Source organism: Corythoichthys intestinalis, chromosome 8, assembly GCF_030265065.1.
Source record: "Corythoichthys intestinalis isolate RoL2023-P3 chromosome 8, ASM3026506v1, whole genome shotgun sequence".
In the NCBI taxonomy this organism is placed as follows: Eukaryota; Metazoa; Chordata; class Actinopteri; order Syngnathiformes; family Syngnathidae; genus Corythoichthys; species Corythoichthys intestinalis.
In genome coordinates this window covers 55,933,993-55,956,806 of record NC_080402.1, presented here as the reverse complement: position 1 = coordinate 55,956,806, position 22,814 = coordinate 55,933,993, and positions in this window count along the sequence as shown.

Below are 22,814 nucleotides of genomic sequence, written 5' to 3'. Positions count from 1 at the left end.
TTAAAATAAAGCAGTTTATTTTAAAGAGAGGTGCAAGAGCAGAAACTTTTTTCAGTCTTGTCTGTGTTTTCCACCATATATATATTTGTAATAAAACAATGTGTAATAATGTATGTATAATATACTACAGTAATATAGTTTCATCCATGATGGTGAGACTTGTGAGAATGTTTTTGCACCACTGTCCCGGCCATTTAACAACTAGTTGTTGGGTGTCCATAATGTACAGTGACAGACTATCTAATTACGTTTTATTAAACTTTACATAATTGTTAAATATTCAGTTTTACGGGTTAGGCGTGTCAGTTACACTCACATCGGACCTTAAACTGCGTATATGTCCCCCCAAAATTTAATTTTGAATGCACTGTGATCAATTGTGTGAACTGAGATGTATAGATATAGTTTATTGTCCCTAAATAAACCCAACCGATGGCAGTTAGATCTTGATCCACACCCATTGTGCTGCTTAGCCATGTGCCTTGTGGGCATATGGCGCCATTTTAACCAGCCTGTTCCTCTTTATACACCCAAAAGAAGCAGTGCTACAATAGTACATCAATTATAAATAAAAAGTGCAGGTGTTTACCCCTTTTTTGCAAACTGTGTTTGCTGTCTGGCCACCTAAAATAGCAAGCCCCTGCAAATGCTTAAAGCGTCCTTGCCTTTCCCCCTGTGGTTACATTGGCAAACTCAATAGGAATGGACAGACAGAGAGCACAGAGAGGACCAGGGGGAGTTTAAACTGCTGCATCTCGCATCAATTAATCAAGACGCAGGAGACTGTGTCCAGTCAACCCAATGTGGCACCAACACATCCATCACCTTCTTTATAGCCTGGAAATGCTCTGAGACAACTGCAGCATGCAGTGCGCGCGGACACACAGAGTCACAGTTGCACAGAAACTCACGATACACATCTGTCACATACCCACAATTTACAAGCTTTCGGTTTGAGGTCAAAGATATAAATTCACTGTAATGTTTTCAGATTGAGCATTAGACATTTTTCTATGTTGGACTTTAGTGCGCAACACTTATCCTTCGACAGCCACATTCAAAGTAGGGCATTTACTTCCAATGTGGGAGTTGTTCAATTCAGTACAACTGTGGATTAGACATTCAATAGCTGACTTGGGTTGATGCATCCTATAACAAATTCAACAAACTGATTATACTAGTCCTTTTCATAAACTTAGCATATGGTTACAAAGTTCATTATTTTCTGTAATGTACTGATAAACTTTAGACTTTCATATATTTTACATTCATTACACACAACTGAAGTAGTTCGAGCCTTTTATTGTTTTAATATTGATGATTTTGGCAAAAAAGTCAAGACAAAACAAAAATCCCTATCTCAAAAAAATTTGCATATCATGAAAAGGTACTCTAAAGGTGTTGGTGTACTGTGTTTTATCAAGGGCAGGGTGAATGCAGCTAGCTATCAGGAGATTTGGGAGCACTTCATGCTTCCATCTGCTGAAAAGCTTTATGGAGATGAAGATTTCATTTTTCAGCACGACCTGGCACCTGCTCACAGTGCAAAAAACCACTGGTAAATGGTTTACTGACCATGGCATTACTGTGCTCAATCGGCCTGCCAGCTCTCCTGACCTGAACCCCATTGAGAATCTGTGGGATATAGCGAAGAAGAAGCTGAGAGACACCAGACCCAACACTGTGGATGAGCTTAAGGCTGCTGTCGAACATCCTTGGCCTCCATGACACCTCAGCAGTGCCACAGGCTGATTGCCTCCATGCCACACCCCACTGAGGCAGTTATTTCTGCAAAAGGATTCCCGACCAAGTATTGAGTGCATAGCTGATATAATTAATTGAAGGTTGACTATTTTGTATGAAAAAACAGTTTTTTTGTATTAGTCGGATGAAATATGCTAATATTTTGAGATAGGGAATTTTGGTTTTTCTTGACTTTTTTGCCAAAATCATTAACATTAAAACAATAAAAGGCTGGAACTACTTCAGTTGTGTGTAATGAATCTAAAATATATGAAAGTCTAATGTTTACTTTATCGCAATATGCAAATTTTTTTAGAAGGACTAGTATTACCTAACCCCACCTCAATACACAGAATACTCAATGTATGAGCTTCTGAAATGCCATTTAAATCTCCATCAGCCATTTTCAAAGGAAAATATAAACAGCAGAGTTCCACAGGGACCGACTGCCATTCAAAAAAGGTCAGAATTAACATAGTGCTGCTGTCACACAAACAGCAGTGTTGCTGTTTTTAACACCTCTAATAATAATACTCTTATAGCCTACTGTAGAGCAGGATTGATGTAAATACGTATCACATATTCATAGCTGTAAAAGAAAATCACAACCAAATCAGACACACTACCGATTTTGTTTTATAGGTCCTGACAAAATTAACGATTTAAGTCATACCTGTCAAGTTGTACGGTTTCGGCGTAATTTGTACAAGTGAGCACTGATTTTTAAATGTGTACGCCGTACGATCAAAATCTGTACGTTTTTGTGCATCACGGTTTTATTCTCCGTTCGGATTTTGTCACCGTTTCGGCAACGAGACAATGTGCGTTACTATTCGTTAATACGTTGGATGAATGACGGAAAGAGAGAAGCGCGAGAGTGGGAAGGAGGGAAGACTGTGTTGTGACGCTGTTGCAAACGCCATGCTAGGCTAGGTGGCTCCAATATTTCCTGACTGTAGCTGACAGCCTACAATTTACGCCCACTTAATGTTCAACTAGATACTGCATGCATGCATATAGAACTAGATGAGAAATGAAAGACTCGGCGGCGTTAGTAAACAGCCGCCATTTTAAAGCAGTAGACTTCTTAGAAAGGCTCTTTTGTAGTAACCTTCCAAGGGAACCTAAGTAACTTTTTATCTAAAATACTGATAAATCGGCAAAATCTTGACTTGATTCTATCTTTGAATGATGAAACAGCTACTTGCCGAAAGTAGACAGAAGAGAACTAATGCAAAAACGAGAGCAATTTTAACAACTTTAAAGGTTGATTCACAACATTAAATGACTTCCAAACATAGCAAAGATTACTATGTATTTTTTTTTACTATTATTTAATTAAAGTGGAGTAACATTCTTGTTACCACCCATGATCATTACAATAGGCGGAGTTTGACTTTTGTGGGTTGGGGGGCAGGTCAAAACATGTTGATGAATACCCCCACATGCAGTGTCAGCAATAACATTGACATTGACAAAATACACTGCTCAAATGTAACAATGTTGCAGATCTGAATGAATGAAATATATTTCTTAAATACTTTTTTCTTTCCATAGTTGAATGCGCTGACAACAAAGTCACACAAAAATCATCAATGAAAATCAAATGTATCAAACCATGGAGGTTTGGATTTGGACTTACAGTGGTATGAAAAAGTATCTGAACCATTTAGAATTTCTCACATTTCGCATAAAATCATCATCAAACGTGATCAGATCTTTGTCAAAATCACACTGATGTAAAAACAGTGTCTGCTTTAACTAAAACCACCCAAACATTGGATTTCATATTTTAATGAAAATAGCATGCAAACAATGACAGAAAGGGGAAGAATAAGTAGGTGAACCATCTGCATAAAGAGACTTAAAGAGCAATTGAAACCAACTTTTACCAAACAATTTAAGTCAGGTGTGTGCCCAATCACTGATGAGTGGTTTAAAGCTGCCCTGCCCACTATAAAACACACACACACACACAATGATGAGAAGCATTGTCTGAAGTGCAACATGGCTCGGTCAAAAGAGTTGTCTGAAGACCTGCAATCAAGGATTGTTGATTTGTAGTTTGGATGTTCATCAATCGACAGTCAGAGAAGTTGTCTACAAATGGAGAGAGTTTAGCTCTGTTGCTTTTCTCCCAAGGAATGGCCGTCCACCAAAGATGATGCCAAGAGTTCAGCGCAGAATACTCAGAGAGATAAAAACAAAGAACCCTAGCGCGTCTGCTAAAGACTTACAGAAATCACTGGCACAGTCCAATATCTCTGTGCACACATCAACTATATGTAAAATTATGGCCAAAAATTGTGTTCATGGGAGGACTCCACAGAGTCAAGAATCTGCATTGGACAAGGTGTCAAGAGTCAAGAATCTGCATTGGACAAGGTGATGATGCTGGAACTTTTGTTTGGTGCTGTTCCAGTGAGATTTACAAAGATGACTGCCTGAAGAAAACATCAAAATTTCCTCAGCCCTTGATGATATGGGGCTACATGTCAGGCAAAGGCACTGGGGAGATGGCTGTGGTTAAGTCCTCAATAAATGCACAAGTTTACATTGAAGTTTTTGACAGCTTTCTCATCCCTTCAATTGAAAATATGTTTGTCATTTTCCAAGATGACAATGCATCATGCCACAGAGCTAAAACTGTTAAAGCATTCCTTGGAGAAAGACTCATCCAGTCAATGTCATTGACTGCAAATAGCCCAGATCTCAACCCTATTGAAAACCTGTGGTAGAAATGGAAAAAAATAGTCCACAGCAAGGCCCGACCTGCAAGGATGATCTGGCAACTGCAATCAAAGAGAGTTGGCACCAAATTGATGAATAATACTCATCAAGTCCATGCCTCAGAGACAGCAAGCTGTCATAATAGCCAGAGGTGGTGCTACTAAATTCTAGAGATGTGTTTTGATTGTTATTTCTTTATTTCTCATGATTCCATACTTTTTTCCTCAAAATGGAGTGAATCTATATATGTTTCCCTGCAATTACTCTATAAAAGTAACATTTACTGACCACCACAATGTTTTTTATTCATTTCTTTTAGTGTTTCTGAATGCTAAAGAGTTGCACTTTTGAACTAATTCATTATTTTTTTCAAGCTTTTTATCTAGGGGTTGTACAAACAGTCGATCGGTAAATGCGAGAAAAGAAACTATTACCTTCAAATAGGGTCTTAGAACAGGTTGTGTCCAACTAAAGATGTTCATCTGTGGGATTTCTAAATTACTGCATTTAATGCATAAATAGCACTAATGAAATTGTCTTGCTTCCGGTTATTTGTCTGAAGATGTCCTTTCATGCATCATACGTTCTCATGCTCACATGCTGTTCTGATGTCTTAAGGTAAAGATGCAGCTCAGTACCATGGTAGCAGCATTGTGTCATTGGACAGCAATCTAATTTTGCAATTTACAGCCATTTCCTCCAGCAACTTTATGTAAAAAGGCATCCGTATGTGTTTCTGCACCAGTAGATCCTCAGAGAAAGCCTTTTGAAATTCTGGCAGCATCCTTTTTTTCATGCCTAGATACCAAAATACCCGACCTAAAAAAAATGAAAAGAAAACTGTATGAGGATTATGCATTTCAAAACATTCTCAAGCTGTCGCTATGCCATTAATAGCAGTACTGGCCAATGTAATAGGAAACTGGTCAATAAGAATTGCTTCGGGAGGGCCGTCAGTTCTCTGGGTGTTGACAGCTGAGCATTGTGTCCTTCATATGAACTCTCTCCGCACCTGACTGCATTGGAGCCTAATGTGGAGTTAATTCATTCATGACCTGAAAACCCCATTTTTGCCAATAAAATACACTGCACCAAATTACAGCACTGCCCATTGAAAACATGTTTTTAAAAGTTACTGTCAACAGAAATACATCCTTGTGGTGTGCCAATTTGGTGTTAATGACATAGCGTGAGAATGATGAAAGTATGTGAGCCACTTCACGACAACATTGAACAAATAATAAATAAGGCACATAAACATGACAATGCTTCTTGCGAGATAAAACCATCTAAATTCAATTTTGAATTAGTAAGTGCATTTGGACACTAAGATCTTGTTAAAATGATTTCTCTCTTTCACTCATATTAGCATATTAATTCAGCACTCTGACCTCTGTGAGGTTGTTTTGTGAAGTCAGAGGGGAGGAGTGATTTAGCTTTTGCATTAGTCTGCTGTCCATCATCCATGCAGCACTCTCAGGTCTCTAGAGAGGGTGGAGGGAAACGCAGAGGGGGAGAAGAAAGACAGAAAGGGGGAGGGGGCTGGGGTGTTGAAGGTAATGGTATGTGTGTGTGTTGGTGTCCATCAGCCCGCGAGGCCCTCAGAGGTCCCGTGCAGTGAGCGGTGCTGCTGCTGTGCTGCAATGCGTAAAGGCGCCTTTTCATGCGGAGAAGCGACCGGCCGACTTGTCGGCTGCCTCTGAGATTTGTGCAATACAATTGTGATACGTATTGCGCTTATGTCGTCATTTATAGACTCAGCATCTTTTGACAGGTGACTCCACAGGGCTAAACACTGTGGTAACTAGGTCGTTATTTTAGCCCTTTTATGCATGAATTATACCTCGGTGAAGTTGGCCCCACATCAGATGCAAATTTATAGAATAATGATGCTATTCGTTTGTGCTGAAAACAATTTCGTTTGTGCTGCTATCGTTTTTAAAATATTAACAATTCTTTTATAGGTCAGTCTTAGACAGCGAGAACCAAAAGTGCTATTTGCCATGTGGCAAAATGGATGTTGCCATGTGGCATTTTTTTTTTTAGCATTTTTTTTTTTGCCATGTGGCAAAATGTATTTTGACATGTGGCATTTTTTATTGGTATGTGGCAAAATGGATTTTGGTTTGTGGCATATTTTTTTGTTACGTGGCATTTTTTCTGGGGTATAGGGCAATTTTGCAGGCCATGGACGTCCATGCCATTGACGGCTATGCACGTCCAAATTTTCCATTCATTTTAAATGGTAGAAAAACATGTGTGGCTGTGATTTTTGACTATACACTTACCATTACAGCCCATTGACATTCAACTGGCACCCAAGTCAGGTTATGCCCTTGACGGCTCTGCCTGTCCAAATTTTCCATTCATTTTGAATGGCAGAAAAACGTGTTGCCATGATTTTAGACCATACACTTTACATTATAGCGCAGCCATTTTGCCACATACAAAAAAAAAAAAAATGCCACATGTCAAAATACAGTTTGCCTCATGGCAAAAAAAAGCCATATGGCAAAAAAAGCTAGATGCCAATATCAATTTTGCCACATGGCAAAAAAGATGTCAAATGGCAAAATCAATTTTGCCACATGGCAAAAAAAATGCCACTAGGCAAAAAAAATGCCACATGGCAAAATCAATTTTGCCACATGTCAAAAAAAAATGCCACATAGCAAAATCAATTTTGCCACATGGCAAAAAAAATGCCACATGGCAAAATCCATTTTGCCACATGGCAAATACAACTTTTTATTCTCACCTGCTGGAGAGAAACTTAAGTCAACCGGACCCCCATTTTGATTAGAAATAGTTTCAGTCATTTGTGCTGCTATCGTTTTTAAGATATCAATTTCGAGTGATGACGTCACGCAGCCCCCCATTCGTTGCGAAATGGACCCGAAATAGTGCAATTCGTTTATGCTGCGTTTGTGCCGTAAACATTTTCGTTTGTGCTGCTATCGTTTTATTGATATTGAGATAGTAATTTTGAGTGATGACATCAACCGCAGCACCTCCATCGCGGCTGATGAAGCTTACCAACTCTCTCAATAACAGAGGGGTGTCTGAACAACTACTGCAAATGTAGCACAAAAGAATGGCACCCCTTCAGACCCATTTTGCAATAATGGGGGGCTGCAAGTCACGTCATCACTCAAAATTAGTATCTCAAGCAAATAATGTACCGTTTTTCCTACTGAGTGTATATTATCATCAAAAAGTAGGCGTTGTCCTTGTAGATGTAACAATATGTGCTTGTCTGTCCATGTTTACTTGAAATTGTTGGAAATGTGATTGATATCCGTGTTTTGGTGATATAGTTATCTACGAGGTTTTAAAATATGGCCCATCCATCCAAAAAAAAAAAAAACAAAAACTATTTTTTTTTCTCTCGTGTAACGTAACATACAGTACGTACTGAACGTAAAAAAAAGGCAACGTTTTACTGTTTTACTCGTAGGATGACCTATAACCGTTATTACCGTAATTCAAGTCCTGTATGGAGTTTCTCCAGTTTAATAAACGTCGATGTCCAAAATATATAACTATGTTTTTTTTCTGGCTTCAGTTAATTGCTTAAGTTGACATAACTCAAAATAAATATGTGTGTGTGCGCTCCCGCGGCCAGGTGATAAAATTTTTGACGAGGGTAACTACATTGGCAAGACACCAGTTGGGGCTGTATTGTACAATTAGTGTCTTTGGTGGGGCAAATTGTAACTCAGCTCACCATTTTGGCGGTGCTCTCTGGCGTTTCATGGTCCACATTTTCAATCCTTGGTTCTTGCTCAGTAGTTGTTGTCGCTTTTGAAAGCTTAGGTTTGAAAAAATTACGTATATCCATCTTGCCTCTTCAGTCCTCGGGTGGTTTTGGCTAAGCAAACAAATGACGGTCTAAGGTGCTAGTCACATGATCTGTTCGAAAAATTATAAAAAATTTTTTTTTTTCATGTCATTCATTTTTGTTGTTTGTTTTATTGCTTTACGACTTTTACAGACAATATTTTAGTGGACACTCTTAAATTTAATAGGCCTATCATATATACGAAAGTCAATTACAGGCAATGAGACTTTTCGTCCACCAGACCCCAACTGACTAAACTTGACTAAAACTAGACGAAGACAAAAACATTTTGAAAAAACTAATATATGACTAAAACAAAAAAGCATTTTCATCCAAAAGAATAAGACTAAAACAAAAACTCAAAGGGCTGCCAAAAAAACCACTCAGAGTAACCATTACAAGAAATATGTAACATATTCTGCTTCAATGTCATTTTTTATTCGTTTGTTTGTTTGCCGTTTCTTGAGTAGTATCAAATGATCTGTGCAATTTACGTATATAATTGCCATTAGAAGAAAATTTGGAATAATGCTTGTGAGTGTCCATTTGTTGTTTTTCTCGTATTTTGCTGACTTAAGCACTCACTGGGTGATCTCATTTACACAAAAAGTGGCTGAATTTGATCACGCTTTTAACCCGTGCCTATGGTTGGAGACAGGAGGTTCTCACCAGGGTGTGGCACCAAAGATAACCAGATTGTGGTGTCAAGAGATCATTTCCTGCTCAATGACCAGCAGCATGTTGAAGGAGTGGCGAAGGAAACAGCTCAGTATGACAACTGGAAACACTCCATTGTGAAGACATCAAACATGATGTAAACAAGGGTGGAACTGCAGGGGGCTGTAGAATTTATTAGGATTTTCACTCACTCTTCAAGGATAAATATTCATTGTATTTGTCTATAAACTATGACCCAAGTGACACCTTTCAAATGAATGTCTTCACTTCACCCTGAGGGTTATGACAGCAAACCTGCTTCTTTCACTTTTCTCCCCTGTGAGGTGTAAATTTCACTGTCAGCTTCTTGTCTGCGTCTCCTGCCCCATGCACAAAATGAAATAGGAATAAAACACTGCAGACCCCATCTCATTTGAAGTAGACTTGGACAGCACCCAGACTAGGAAGCACGGTGCCTCCGAAAGTCTGTGCAGTAGTACTGTCACGAAGTAATGCAGGGGAGAGAAGAGCATGACAGGACGGTGCAGGCGTTCCATTCACACCCACTGCGCAGTTTCACAGGAACAAGAAGGTAGTGCTTGGGATGTGTAGAGATGTGCAATTCCTACAGCAGGGCTCTTGCACCATTTTGAAAGTATAATTTAATACCGAAACATGTCGCAGTACTTTCTGATGAAGAAAAAAACTAATTTTATATCATTGTAATAGTGCTGCAAGGATTAATCGATTAACTCGAGTAATTCGAGCAGAAAAAAAGCTTCTAATCGAAATTTTAAACCTTCGAGGAGTTGTTTAATTAGAGTGGTGTTGTAATGGTTCGTTTTGAAAGTGTTTGCATTTAGTTTAATTCATTTGGGTGGATACACTGCCCTCTAGTGGCAGCAGTGAATATGCCGTAACACATCTAACATGGCTAAATTCAGCTGCTCACTGTTAAGCCCAAACTAATGTTGTAAGATTTTGTGTGAGCTAATATGATTGTTTATGCATTCATAATTTAGAGATAAATTTAACGTTTTTTTGTGGGAATATGTGTTTGAACAATTTGTTAAGAGCATTGTAACAGAACAAAAAAAGTTTGCATTTTATACAATTTGAGCTAGCGGACTTTTGCTATGCAAGTTAGGCAATTGTTCTTTTGTTGTACTTTGATCCTCATTTATTCATTTATTTATCCATTTGAGCCCAAGATAAAATAATTTAATTCATTTAAATGCATTTATTGCTCTTGTGAAATTCAAGTGCAATTTTGCATAGTTTAAAAAACAAAACACTCAGAATTTTAATTTTTTTTTCACATATGATGCTCTTTGAAAGTGCAATCTTGGCAAGTTTACATCTCCTAAAACTCATTCTGCCAAGCATTAAATGTTCGTAATCCGATTACTCGATTATTTGAACTAACTAATTGATAGATTACTTAAATGACTTGCATAGAATACTTAAATAATTGATAGCTGCAGCTCTACACTGTAAACACAGAGCTACTGCCACAGATCGCTGGGGTTTTTCTCCTTTCATGTGCGATTCGACGGCTTCGACCCCCATTATCCCTCATGAAAAATCGTTTTGCAGACACCGGGCACTGTTGTTAGTAGGTGCAAACCACCTCTTAAATAAACCATCTTCCATCCATTTTTGTTGAAATTTACACTTCCCCATCTATGCATATTCCCGCTCACCTCTACAACCGCGAATAACCAGGAAATGGTGTATTGGCGACAACTCAAGCCGCTGACGTACGCTGAGGTTGTGGATACAAACCGTTTATTAAATGACGGAAAACTCTCAGGTGACTTGAAGTTCCGCTCTGAGACCTCCAATTTGCCCAAATTTCTAAATTGTCTTATATGCATGTGTGATACATCATTGGAAAGCTTAAAATCTCAAAGAAGAAAAATTTTGAACAGGAGGGCATTAAGAAAAAAAAAACAAATTTTAAACGGCAAAACCCTAACTGGAGGTGAGAGCACGCGAGAGCATAATTAAAGACGCCATTATTTTAACGAGACATTATCGCGTACTTACCTCTTTTCGTTCCAAAAACTCCTTGTAGCATGTATCACCAAGTGTCAAGACACATCTTTGAATGGCCACAGCTGGATTTTGGGGGGATTTTATTGGTGAAACATTATAATATAGCAAAGGTTGCGATGCAGAAATCGCAGACATCAAGGAGCAATTGAGATTTTCATTTTCATATATTTACCCTTTTCAACGTTTTTTTTTTTTTTTTTTTTTTTTTCAATTTTTCTTTGTTTGGATTGATTATTTATCATCTAAAATATTGGGGAAAATGAGACGGTAACGAAAAAATACAGTTAAGCGACAGTTACGAGGTAGATATCTGTAACCTTTTTTAGAGACGCCAATTTTTTCATTGTGACGTAATTTGTTTAAAAGTTTAAAATATGCAAGTGAATAATCTTTTACATTTTTTAAAGCTGTTTTTTTTTAAACTAAATATTAGACATCAATTAATGATTCTAAGCTAAAAATGACAGACAATTTGAATAATAAATACGATTACATACCTTCTTTTTATGGGTAGTTTGAAACAAAAGCGGTTGCTCAACGTCTGTAAACAGGAGTTTCCAGGGTAAAACGGACAAATTAAAAATAGTTTGGGGGCTTATTGCACCATGAATCTGCTATGGCAGCATATACAGTCCCTGACAAAAGTCTTGTTGCTTATCCATTTTGTAGAAACAATTGCTAATAACCTGACTTTTAATGATTCAATTGGTTTCAGAAATGGCTCATATGAAAGCTAAGACCCTCCCAAATGATGTTGAATGTACAAAAATATATTTGTTTCACTGAAATTAATTTATCATTTATGAAGACATAAAGGTCAAATGTTGGCAAGAGACAAAAGTTTTGTCGCCCTACAGAAAGTAGTGTGAAAATTGAACACAAAATGTACTTCAAATACAAAAATATGTTAAATAACATAAGCGAATTAAGTAGTGGTGCTGTGAGATCCAAATTCAATATTTCGTAGTCATCAGGAACATTAAAGAAAGCAGTCTTGCATGCCTCCCAGAGTTCATCAACATTCTTGGGTTTTGTCTTCCATGCTTCCTCTTTCATCCTACCCCAGACATGCTCAATGATGTTCATGTCTCAATGATGTTCATGTCTGGGGACTGGGCTGGCCAGTCCTGGAGGATCTAGTCCTTCATTGCCTTAAGGAACTTTGAAGTAGAGATTGAAGTATGTGATGGACCACCATCCTGCTGCAGAATTTGTCCCTTTTTATGGTTAGGAATGTAAGAGAAAGCTAGGATTTGTTGATATTTCAGACTATTTATGTTGCCCTCCCCCCTGCAGATCTCTCATACACCCCCATACTGGATGTAACCCCAGACCATGATTTTGGTAATGATGTAACCACCAAACTTTACTGTTTTCTGAGTGAATCTCGGATCCATGCGGGCTCTAGTTGGTCTCCTGCAATATTTGTGGCGACTTTGGTGTAATTCAATGGAAGATTCATCTGAAAAATCCACCTTTTGCCACTTTTCCAGGCTTTTGACAGGCTGCGGGCCTTGGCAAATGCCACACATTTTTTAAATTGTTTGCACCCTGAAAGATAAATAGTCTGAAATTTCAACAAATCTTTGTTGCTTCTTACATTCCTAACCATAAAAAGGGACAAATTCTGCAGCAGGATGGTGCTCCATCGCATACTTCAATCTCTACCTCAAAGTTCCTCAAGGCAAAGAAGATCAAAATCCTCCAGGACTGGCTAGCCCAGTCACCAGACATGAACATCATTGAGCATGTCTGGGGTAGGATGAAAGAGGAAGCATGGAAGACGAAACCCAAGACTGTTGATGAACTCAAGGAGCCATGCAAGACTGCTTTCTTTGATGTTCCTGATGATTTCATCAATAAGTTGTATGAATCCTTGCCGAAGCCCATGGAAATCATACAAATATTACATTTGGATCTCACAGCACCACTACTTAATTCGCTTATGCTATGTAACACATTTTTCTATTTGAAGTACATTTTTTGTTCAATTTTCACACTACTTTCTGTAGGCAACAAAACTTTTGTCTTGCCAAAATTTGACTTTTATGTCTTCATTAAAAGATAAATCTTTTTTCAGTGAAACAAATATATTTTTGTACATTCAACATCATTTGGGAGGGTCTTAGCTTTCATATGAGCCATTTCTGAAACCAATTGAATAAATGAAAGTGAGATTATTAGCAATTGTTTCTACAAAATGAATAAGCGACAAGACTTTGGTCAAGGACTGTGGACATATTGTTCTATCAAACACAACAGTTCTTTTGGCTTAAAATACTGCAGTTTATTTTAAAGAGGAGTGCAAGAGCAGAAACTGCTTTTTCAGCCTTGTCTGTGTTTTCCGTCATATATCAATCCCAAAGTCTCGTATTTAGTGCACAACTATTAATAAAGTAAATACACAACATTAGGGTGGACTACAGTGATATCCCTGGTATTAAACACATTGTCTGGAAATTTCAAAACTACTGCAATTTTCCATTAAAATTTAAGACAATTTAAGACCTTGATTATCCGGATTTTAAATTTAAGAAATGTTTAGATTTTTTACGGATCTGCAGGAACCCTGTACAGCACGGCTCGCAAGCCAGATCCGGCTCTTTTGACGGCTGCATCTGGCTCGCAGACAAACCTTTATTTATTAAAAAAAAAAAAAGTTGTGTTATACTCCTTTGCGCACTGCGCGAAACAGCAGCGGTCACCGGCGACTAAAAAGCCGGTTTGCAGTCATTTCAGTGGGAAAGTGGCAAACATACATGTCGTTGTCTATCTATCTATTTATCTATCTATCCATCTATTAATCGCACAGGCAACGCAGATGAGGCAGAGACATTGATCAAGTGGGGTCGTTGTATTTTGCTGTCGAAAATAGCGGCAGATGTGCACACGTGCGTGAAGTAAACTTCCCTCGTTTTTAGTTACATTTTCCGCGTTGTCAGGTAATTTTAGAAATGTTAGGGCTCCTTAATAAGAAACCCTTTTGATTCACATGAATGAAAACCCCTTTCACTTCGATGACGTAAGCACTCGCACACGTCACATTGGGTGTGCGCAGCGGTGCTATTAAACATTAAAAACAGCAAACGGCAGAACGTCAGCTTTGATTTACTGTTTTAATAATTTTTTTACATTTAAATATGTTGAAAGTTTCCCATTTTGTGCTTTTTGGATCAAAAGAAAAATGCCATTGCTTGGAGTGGGCTGGCATGTTTTCTTTCGGGTTGAGGATCTTGGTGGGGTCAAAGTGCATCATTCTCTGTCACCTTGTAAATCTGCACTGCCCCCGAAGGCCTGGCATGTATATTACATAGTTTTCATGCGGAATTGCGACATTGTTCGAATGGTGACAGAACTATATAAATGCAAATTTGAAATTTTTCGTTTTCTCGGAGAGTCACCATGTAAACGGCCCCTAAAAGACTAATTTCTCGTCATCTGAGCTTTGCCAAATTGTTGTATATAGTCGAATCGTCTCAAAATATAATTCTAATACACATAATAATGCTATTAAAGACTTTTTTTATCCTGTCATAGGCACTTTAACGATAACTGACAGATTTTTGCCTTTGATTGTAGTTTCACCAAGCTTCTCTGGCAAGATCAAAGCTGCAAACCTGTCAATCATCGTTAACTTTAAGTACAAAATGCAAGCTGGACAGTTTGGTCGCACTGCATAGCAGGAGGGAGGATGAGAGGCTGTGGCGCTGTACGAGCATGAAGCAGAAAAACATAAATAATATTTTTTAAATGAAAAATCCATTCATTTTCACTCGATTCCGAACCTCTGAAAAATGGCGCAATCGATCGGCCCAATTTCCGATCACATAGAGGCAGAATTTTTTTTTTTTTTCACTTTTATATTAAATGTAAACTAAATTAATAAAGATAATTTAAAAAAATACTATTAATAGGTTCAGAAAACAGGCAAAAAGACCATTTCTAAAGATGATTAAATTTCAAAACAGTCGTCGATAAATTTGATAATTAATTTGTTGTCAATTATATATAATACGAAGTGAAGATTTCTTACACATGGAAACAAGTGACACAATTGTACCCCTGCTTTCAAAAGATGTTACTTCTATCGATGTTAAGTGTGTTTTAAAAGGCATAAAAGCCTTGAAAGGAGTGCCTGATATAAAACTGCATTACATTACTTATGATGACGCAGCAATCCGTGACAAAACAAGAACAAAAAAAACAAAACAATAAAAGCAGCGCTGATTGGATCAAGACCAAAGCAGCACTCACCCTGAGGAGACAGACTGTACTGAAGGCCGTTTCCCCCCAGAGTGCCACCCTTGACAGACCACACGTGTCCAAACAAAGCTACAAAGGGCGGGGGTGTCTTTTAGTCACAAGCGCTGCACTGCAATAAGCTATTGTTGAAAATACTGTAGATTAAATGAATATATTTGAGCTGTGTTCTAGCTTTCTATTCATTTAATCTTTCTAATGGTGTGTTCTCACAGTGTAGTAGATCAATAAGGCAATGATCAATAGGTCAGTGTCATGGTGTGTGGTTGAGCCAATCTCACACATGCATGCACACACACTACAACTGTTTTCTTTACGAGCCTGGCAGACACATACAGTATGCATATGCAGTCCATCCATCGCTACAGTAATAAAGGATTGCGCTGACAAGGCTCCTTACAGTAACCACCAATGACTCATGTCCATTGAGAGAGACAGCGCGCGCGAGAGAGCAAGAGAATATGCGTGTGTGTGCGTGTGGGGGTGTGCATGTGTGTTTGGGTGTATATGTGTCTCCGGAGAGGAAGGGGGGAGGGAAAAGTGAGAGAGTAATGTGAGGCATTAGTTTCCCACTCATATTTGGAAGTCATGTTTCCATATCAAGGCATCAAATGCCAAGAAATACTGCAGCATGATAAAACATCATCTTATTATGCAGTTGTTAACAAATTAAAACTGTAAAGTTGAAATTAAGTCACACGGGGGAATGATATGTGAAATATACAGTATCACTGACATCAGGCCTGAACCTTCCTGTCAACATTTGGACAATTTCAAATAATACGTAGTATTGGTCAGGACACGCCTGCCCTTGATGGGGCTAGGCATCCAATCCATAATGACTGGCAGAGGCTGGCAGGCTTGGCAGCAATCATTCACTGCCAAACCTCCCAGTCAAAATGGATTGGATGCCTGGCGCCGTCAACGGCACTGAAAGATGAGTATTCACAGCCGGTCCCCACAATTGAAATGATCTGGACGTCTATCATTGTCAATGGCAAACAATGAGTTAATGCATTATTAGTAGAAAGTGTGGAAAGCACTTGATGAATTCTGGGAGGCATGCAAGACTGCTTTTTTTGATGTTCCTGATGACTTCATCAATAAATTGTATGAATCCTTGCCGAACCGCATGGATGCAGTCCGTCCAGCCCATGGAAGTCATACAAAATATTACATTTGGATCTCACAGTACCACTAGTTAATTCGCTTATGGTATGTAACATATTTTTGTATTTGAAGTACATTTTTTGTTCAATTTTCACACTACGTTCTGTAGGCGACAAAACTTTTGTCTTGCCAAAATTTGACCTTTATTCATTCATTAAATGATCAATCTTTTTTCAGTGAAACAAATATATTTTTGTACATTCAACATCATTTGGGAGGATCTTAGCTTTCATATGAGCAATTTGTGAAAACAAATTGAATAATTAAAAGTCAGGTTATTAGCAATTGTTTCTACAAAATGGATAAGCGACAAGACTTTTGTCAGGAACTGTACATACATTGACATCATTACTACTGACGTGTCGCTTCTTCATTCTTTGCGTGTTGTGGAATAACACATTGGTGCTCAACCATGCAAATGCTTCCATGTTGCAGATAACTACTTTTGTTTAGGAATAATTTATTATTATTATTATTATAAGCTCTGCCCCCTTATCACAGGGGGGCAGAGCTTCATTTAGTAATAGCTGAAGACGGCACACGCTCATGTTGGATTTACTTATGATTGGATTTAACTACGAAAGCTGTACCGTATACAAACAGGAAGGATTGTCTCAGGACTGATTTGTTCGAGAATTCATGGTAAATATATTTTTCGTACCATGCATGCGTGATTGAAGCATTTATTCGCAGGAATTTTCTTCTTTGTTTACACATGGAGGCGGCTAATTTTCGTAACTGACTGGCCTCATAGTTTACTTTTAACCAAGAATCGAGACTGTTTTACGTCCATATCTATAAAGAATTCAGGAATTTAAGCATTTATTCACAAGAATTTTCGCCACAAAATCTCGCCAGGCGGCCGCTAGCCTCATTTGCTAACAAAGTAGCATTATACTTCGTCAATATATGTAAAATAAACGCTTTAATGCACGGTTTCTTTGCTTTTAACCAGAATTGAGACCGTTTTACTATGGAGTCACAGGAGTGCCAAAATTAAAAATAAATAAATAAATGAATAAATACATAAATGAATGAATAAATAAATATAAAGCGAAACAAATATATAAATATATAAATAAATAAATTAAGAGGTAAATTAATGAACGAATAAATATATATAAAGAGAAATAATCAAATAAGGAGAAGGTAAGACTGTAATGAATCAGTTTTCTTTATCAAACAGTTGTTCACAAATACAATCCAAATCCGGTTTCAAAGCATTCTCTCTTGTATGACAATTTACAGTTTGAATAGGAGTTTGTGTTGAAAGGAGTCTGTTATATGAATGGCTTTATGTGTGTGGTTTCTTTATAAAAAGAAATGAGACAACTTAACCATCTAACAATGTTCAAGTGCTAATATGCTTCTCCAAAACACAATAGAAATTGAACGGCAAAGATACTGCGTAGGACCCTCAACCTCCTAGGCCTCTAGTAGAAGACATGAGCTTGAGATGAACAGCCACCCACCCTACCAGAGGAAGATGGTGGGAGGGTAAACAAATGATTTGTAATTTATTTTGCTTTATTTTATTTTTTATTTTAAATGATTATAACCCTAAACCCTAGTTGAGTTTCCAGTTTGGAGTTTGGAGATAGGGGAAACACTCATGCATACTTTGTTATAAGAGTAATGTTTTACTGAAAATATCTATGGAACATATTCTCAGTGAATTGTAATTTAAACTCCCAAAGCAAGACACCATGCATACATGTTTCATGAACAGACAAGTGAGTTTGTAACAACTATTTTTCATTTGGACTCAATTTGAACTCTACATTTAAAACATGCACAACAATGTAGCCCACAGCCAAAGCTACTTTTTTTTCCTAATCTTGAGAACTAAGTATCAGTAGTTATTGATTTATGTACACTTCCTGGTCTCTACCACCCGCCCATACACACAAAGTGCTGATGGGGAGCTTTCCAATTCAGCAGAGATCTGTGAATACATTACTGTATATGGACACTCAGAGAGCCATGCATATTTGATGATTTTCAAAAGGTAAGGTAGGAGTGGTAGGCTACAATGGCTCAGCTATTATTTCTGCAGATAAACTAAAAAAAAATATCTTTTTTATCATTATTTAGCCGAAGATGGTAGGTATATATCATTCAGGACAGTTCTGTACGGCTTAACTTCATTGGTCACCTCAGTTTTGTGATATTTTCTTACATTGTACTTTCACTTTTTAAACAGTTGTAGCTACTGCTAATGAACTAAGAGTTTTTCATGCATGGGTATGAAAATAAAGCGCCCTCCTCTTAATGACTCCAGTAGAAAATGCTAACACAGCCTCTCCCTGCTTTTCATTTGACTTTGCAGATATGATGTGTGCCCTTGAGAGAGACCTTGCTTTGCATTGCAGTCATTATGACGGGAGCAAGAACAGGACTCTGGCTGCAACACTGCCTCCCTCTGGACAATACTGAAAAGTGCATAAAGTTGTGGAAATGCTGCAACTAATACTGGTGTAGGGAGCGGTGTGAACATAGCTTTGAGGGAATTCCTTCAAAAGCCACTGGTGTGGGGAGCAGTGTGGTCATTGCTTTGAGGGAATTCTTTCATCTACAGGTCGTTTGTGTATACTTTTTCATCAATAATCAGACAAAAAAGGCTCGAAAGGGAAATAAATTCTGCAGAAGTTACCAGAGTACTGAGTCACAGTCATGTCTAGTACAAGTATAAGGAAGAAGAAATGTATGCACACACTTTTTTCCAGTGTACATCTGCTTCCATCTAAAAGTTGTCCATCATTTCCACACCCACGACAAATACAATCCTCTCTTCAGGGATCCTGAACCACCAGGAAATCATTAGTTCTTATGCAACCCGGACCTGCATTGCAGTAAACAAAGAACCAACAGCAGGTTTGGTGCTGCAATTATGTGTTTGTGTGCGCATGACTTTGTATGACTCTTTTTTTTGTTTTGTTTCACATACAGTCACTTGATTGCGAAGTATATGGTCTCATTTGTGAAGGGGTGTCTTTACAGTAAACTGGACTGTCTCAGGAAATTAGAATACACAATATTCTAATTTTTTGAGACAGTCCTGTATATAAGTAGTGTATTTCTTTATTATAGCAATAAATCCACAAGATGGCATTAACATTATTAACATTCTTTCTTTTAAAGGGATCCATAGAAAGACTTGTAGTTCTTAAAAGATAAATGTTAGTACAAGTTATAGTAATTTTATATTAAAAACCCCTCTTAATGTTTTCCTTTTAATAACATTTGTAAAAATTTCAATCAAAAAATAAACTAGTAGTTCGCCATTGTTGACGTCGTCGAGCAGTGACGTCACATCAGGCTCCCAGCTGTTCTTCCACAGTGTCTTTAACTATGTAAGGTAGTGATTGAAATACACCACAAGGTGTCAGTGGTGAGTTTTACATTCATTAGAAATCAAGCCAATGAGTGTGTTTTGTCCCTCGACTGACGCCGTAGTTCCCGTGTTCATTTGCCTTACGTTCATTTGAGTGCTGGCTTCACAACGTACGAGACCACTGATAGTTTGCATTCTGTGACTAAATATTGCCATCCAGTGTATTTGTTGAGCTAAACGAAATGTTTGAATAGAGTTTGACCAAAGTCTGAGAAAGTTTTATGTGTATTTTGCATAGCTATTTTGATTGGGAATGCCAGTTCTCTTTGCATTGTTGTTTAACTGTGTGAGAATAGGGCCTCATTAATACAGATTGAAGCGCTTTTCCTTCTGTGAACATTATTTTTTTTTTTTTGAGGGATAGGAATATTATTTTTGTTGTGCTTTCACTAAATGATACTTATGTTTGTAGTGAATGAGTCGCCGAAGCTTATGCCAATAAACGGCGCGGTCCAATGAAAGCCTGTGTCACTCGCCTTTCTCTGCCTCATTGCTCTTAATGTGCAAAAAAGCTGCGTCTTAGTAATCTGTTTGAGGCAATGCATGAGCGGGTCATTCCGCGCATGCATTAAATGCGTCAAATATTTTAACGTGATTAATTTTAAAAAAATCAATTACTGTCCGTTACCGCTATACATTTGACAGCACTAATATACACATTAGCTATGCACTCCCAAAAATTAAAACATGGTATTTATGCAAGAACCTTAAATTTTTTTGAGTGCATTCAAAAAAAAACAAAAACAAAAAAAACCTTGGTATTTATGCAAGAACCTTATTTCAAGAGGTTTCACACAACTGCTTTACTCTATGCAACTATTAAGTTATGGAGTTAAATGAAAAATACCTGAATGATTTAAGTAAGACTTAATAAACTACTTGAAAAAGCTTAGCAATTCCTATTAAAACCTGTAATATGCAAAATGTGCGACAATTGCCGCAGTTGCCGCCAACAACAGAACATTAAAAGAGAAAATAAAATCTCTCTAGCAATTCCTATTCAAACCTTTTACATGCAAAATGTGTGACAGTTGCCGCAGTTGACGCTAACAACAGAGGATTAAAAGAAAAAGTAAAATCTCTCTAGCGCACCTATTTTACTGTCACGTGCAGTGTTATTAATCTTACTGAAAAAAAGTAATTAATTATAGTTACAAATTACTTCTCCCAAAAAGTAATTGCGTTAGTAACTCAATTACCTGAATGTAAGAGTAATTAGTTACTTGGCAAAGTAATTGGTGATAATTACTTTTTTTTTTTCCCTCAAAAAAAAAAAAAAAAAAAAAAAAAAAAATTGGGCCACACTATGTGAAGTTTTTTGTGGAGGTTTTTGGTACAATTGGCCCGAGCCCAATTCTTTACTCTAATTTACCCTTTACCCTGAATCAACTGTTAAAAGTTGTTAAAATTGCTCCCATTATTGCATTAGTTCCCTTCTCTCTACTTTCGACATATGAAAGTTTTAAAACTGTTTCATCATTTAAAGATAGATTCAAGTCAAGATTTTGCCGATTTAGAAGTATTTTAGATAAAAAGTTACTTAGGTTCGCTAGGAAGGTTCTCTACAACAGAGCCGTCCTAAAAAGCCTACTGCTTTAAGATGGCGGCTGTCTACTAACGCATTTAGTGCCATGTCTGTCATTTTGCATCTAGTTATATCTATGTACAGTACATGTGATATCTACCATGTCTACCATATCTACCATAACATGTGGGCGTAGTTTGAAGGCTATCGGGTACAACATGTATTATTGGGGCTACCTAGCATCGCGTTTGCTCGGCGTCACAACTTTCGTGCCTCCTCCCCGCTCCTGCTCTGCTCTGTCGTCTCGGTGAGTCCGTCTCCTTCAGACTTTTCGACCAATATAGTAACGCATAGTTATGCATGCCTTTCCATCCTCAGTAACGGTAACGGCGTTGCCAAGATGAGAAAAGTAATTAATTAGATTACCCACTACTGAAAAAAATAACGCCGTTAGTAACGCCGTTATATTGTAACGCCGTTATTAACAACACTGGTCACGTGAGCCACATGGTGCATTCAGGTACACATCGCAAAACACATCTGCCACATTAGAACCCGATTTGTTACATTATTACTGGAATTATTATTATCATAATTATTATTCCGATTTTTATTTATAATTCACTTTGCTACGTGTAATTGCCATTTGTAATTATTTGTAAGTTAAGGTGACAATTATTATTGTGGTAACATCGCCAAACAAATCGTCAGCTTTGTCATGTTTTTAATAATCTATTTCAGAACTTATGCAACACAACACGCCTACTGTCCACCATAGCCTGCGGCAGCAACAGGACATAAAAAGAGAAAGTAAAATCTCTGCCGCACTTATAATTGTATCATAAAATCACAGATTCACTGAACTCAATTGCTGGTTTTATTAAGCGTTAACCACAAGGTAACACGCAACAGAAAACGTGTCGCAACCCTACGTGAATACGAACAGGATACGAGTGGCGCATGCGTAGTACATACACAAGCGAACCGTGCATGCGTTGATTTGCGACCTTTTTAAACGACGGTTTGGGGGCTGTTTTTTTTTTTTTTTTTTTTTAAACAATGTTTTTAAATACTTGCTAATCATACTAGTACTAATAACAATGGCTGTATTTTGAGGGAACAATAAAATTTCACTGCTATATAAGCTGTAAACTGACTACTTTTACTTGTGTAAGAGTCATATCTTCAGTGTGGTCCCATGAAAATTAAATACCTGCAGAAATGTAAGAGTGTGCTGAATCTTTTATATTTTTCGAAAACGTGTTCATAATATCATCATGCAAGCTAGCGGGCTTGCACTGAGGTGCTTGAGTGCGGCGGTGTTGTCGTCATTTCCGGTCTGAGGGGGCTGAGAGCGAGAAGGGCCCAGTTGCGGTCCGCAGTACTTGCTTTCCGCGCCCCCTGCTTTCCGAGTAATCAGTTAAAAGCTTCGTCAT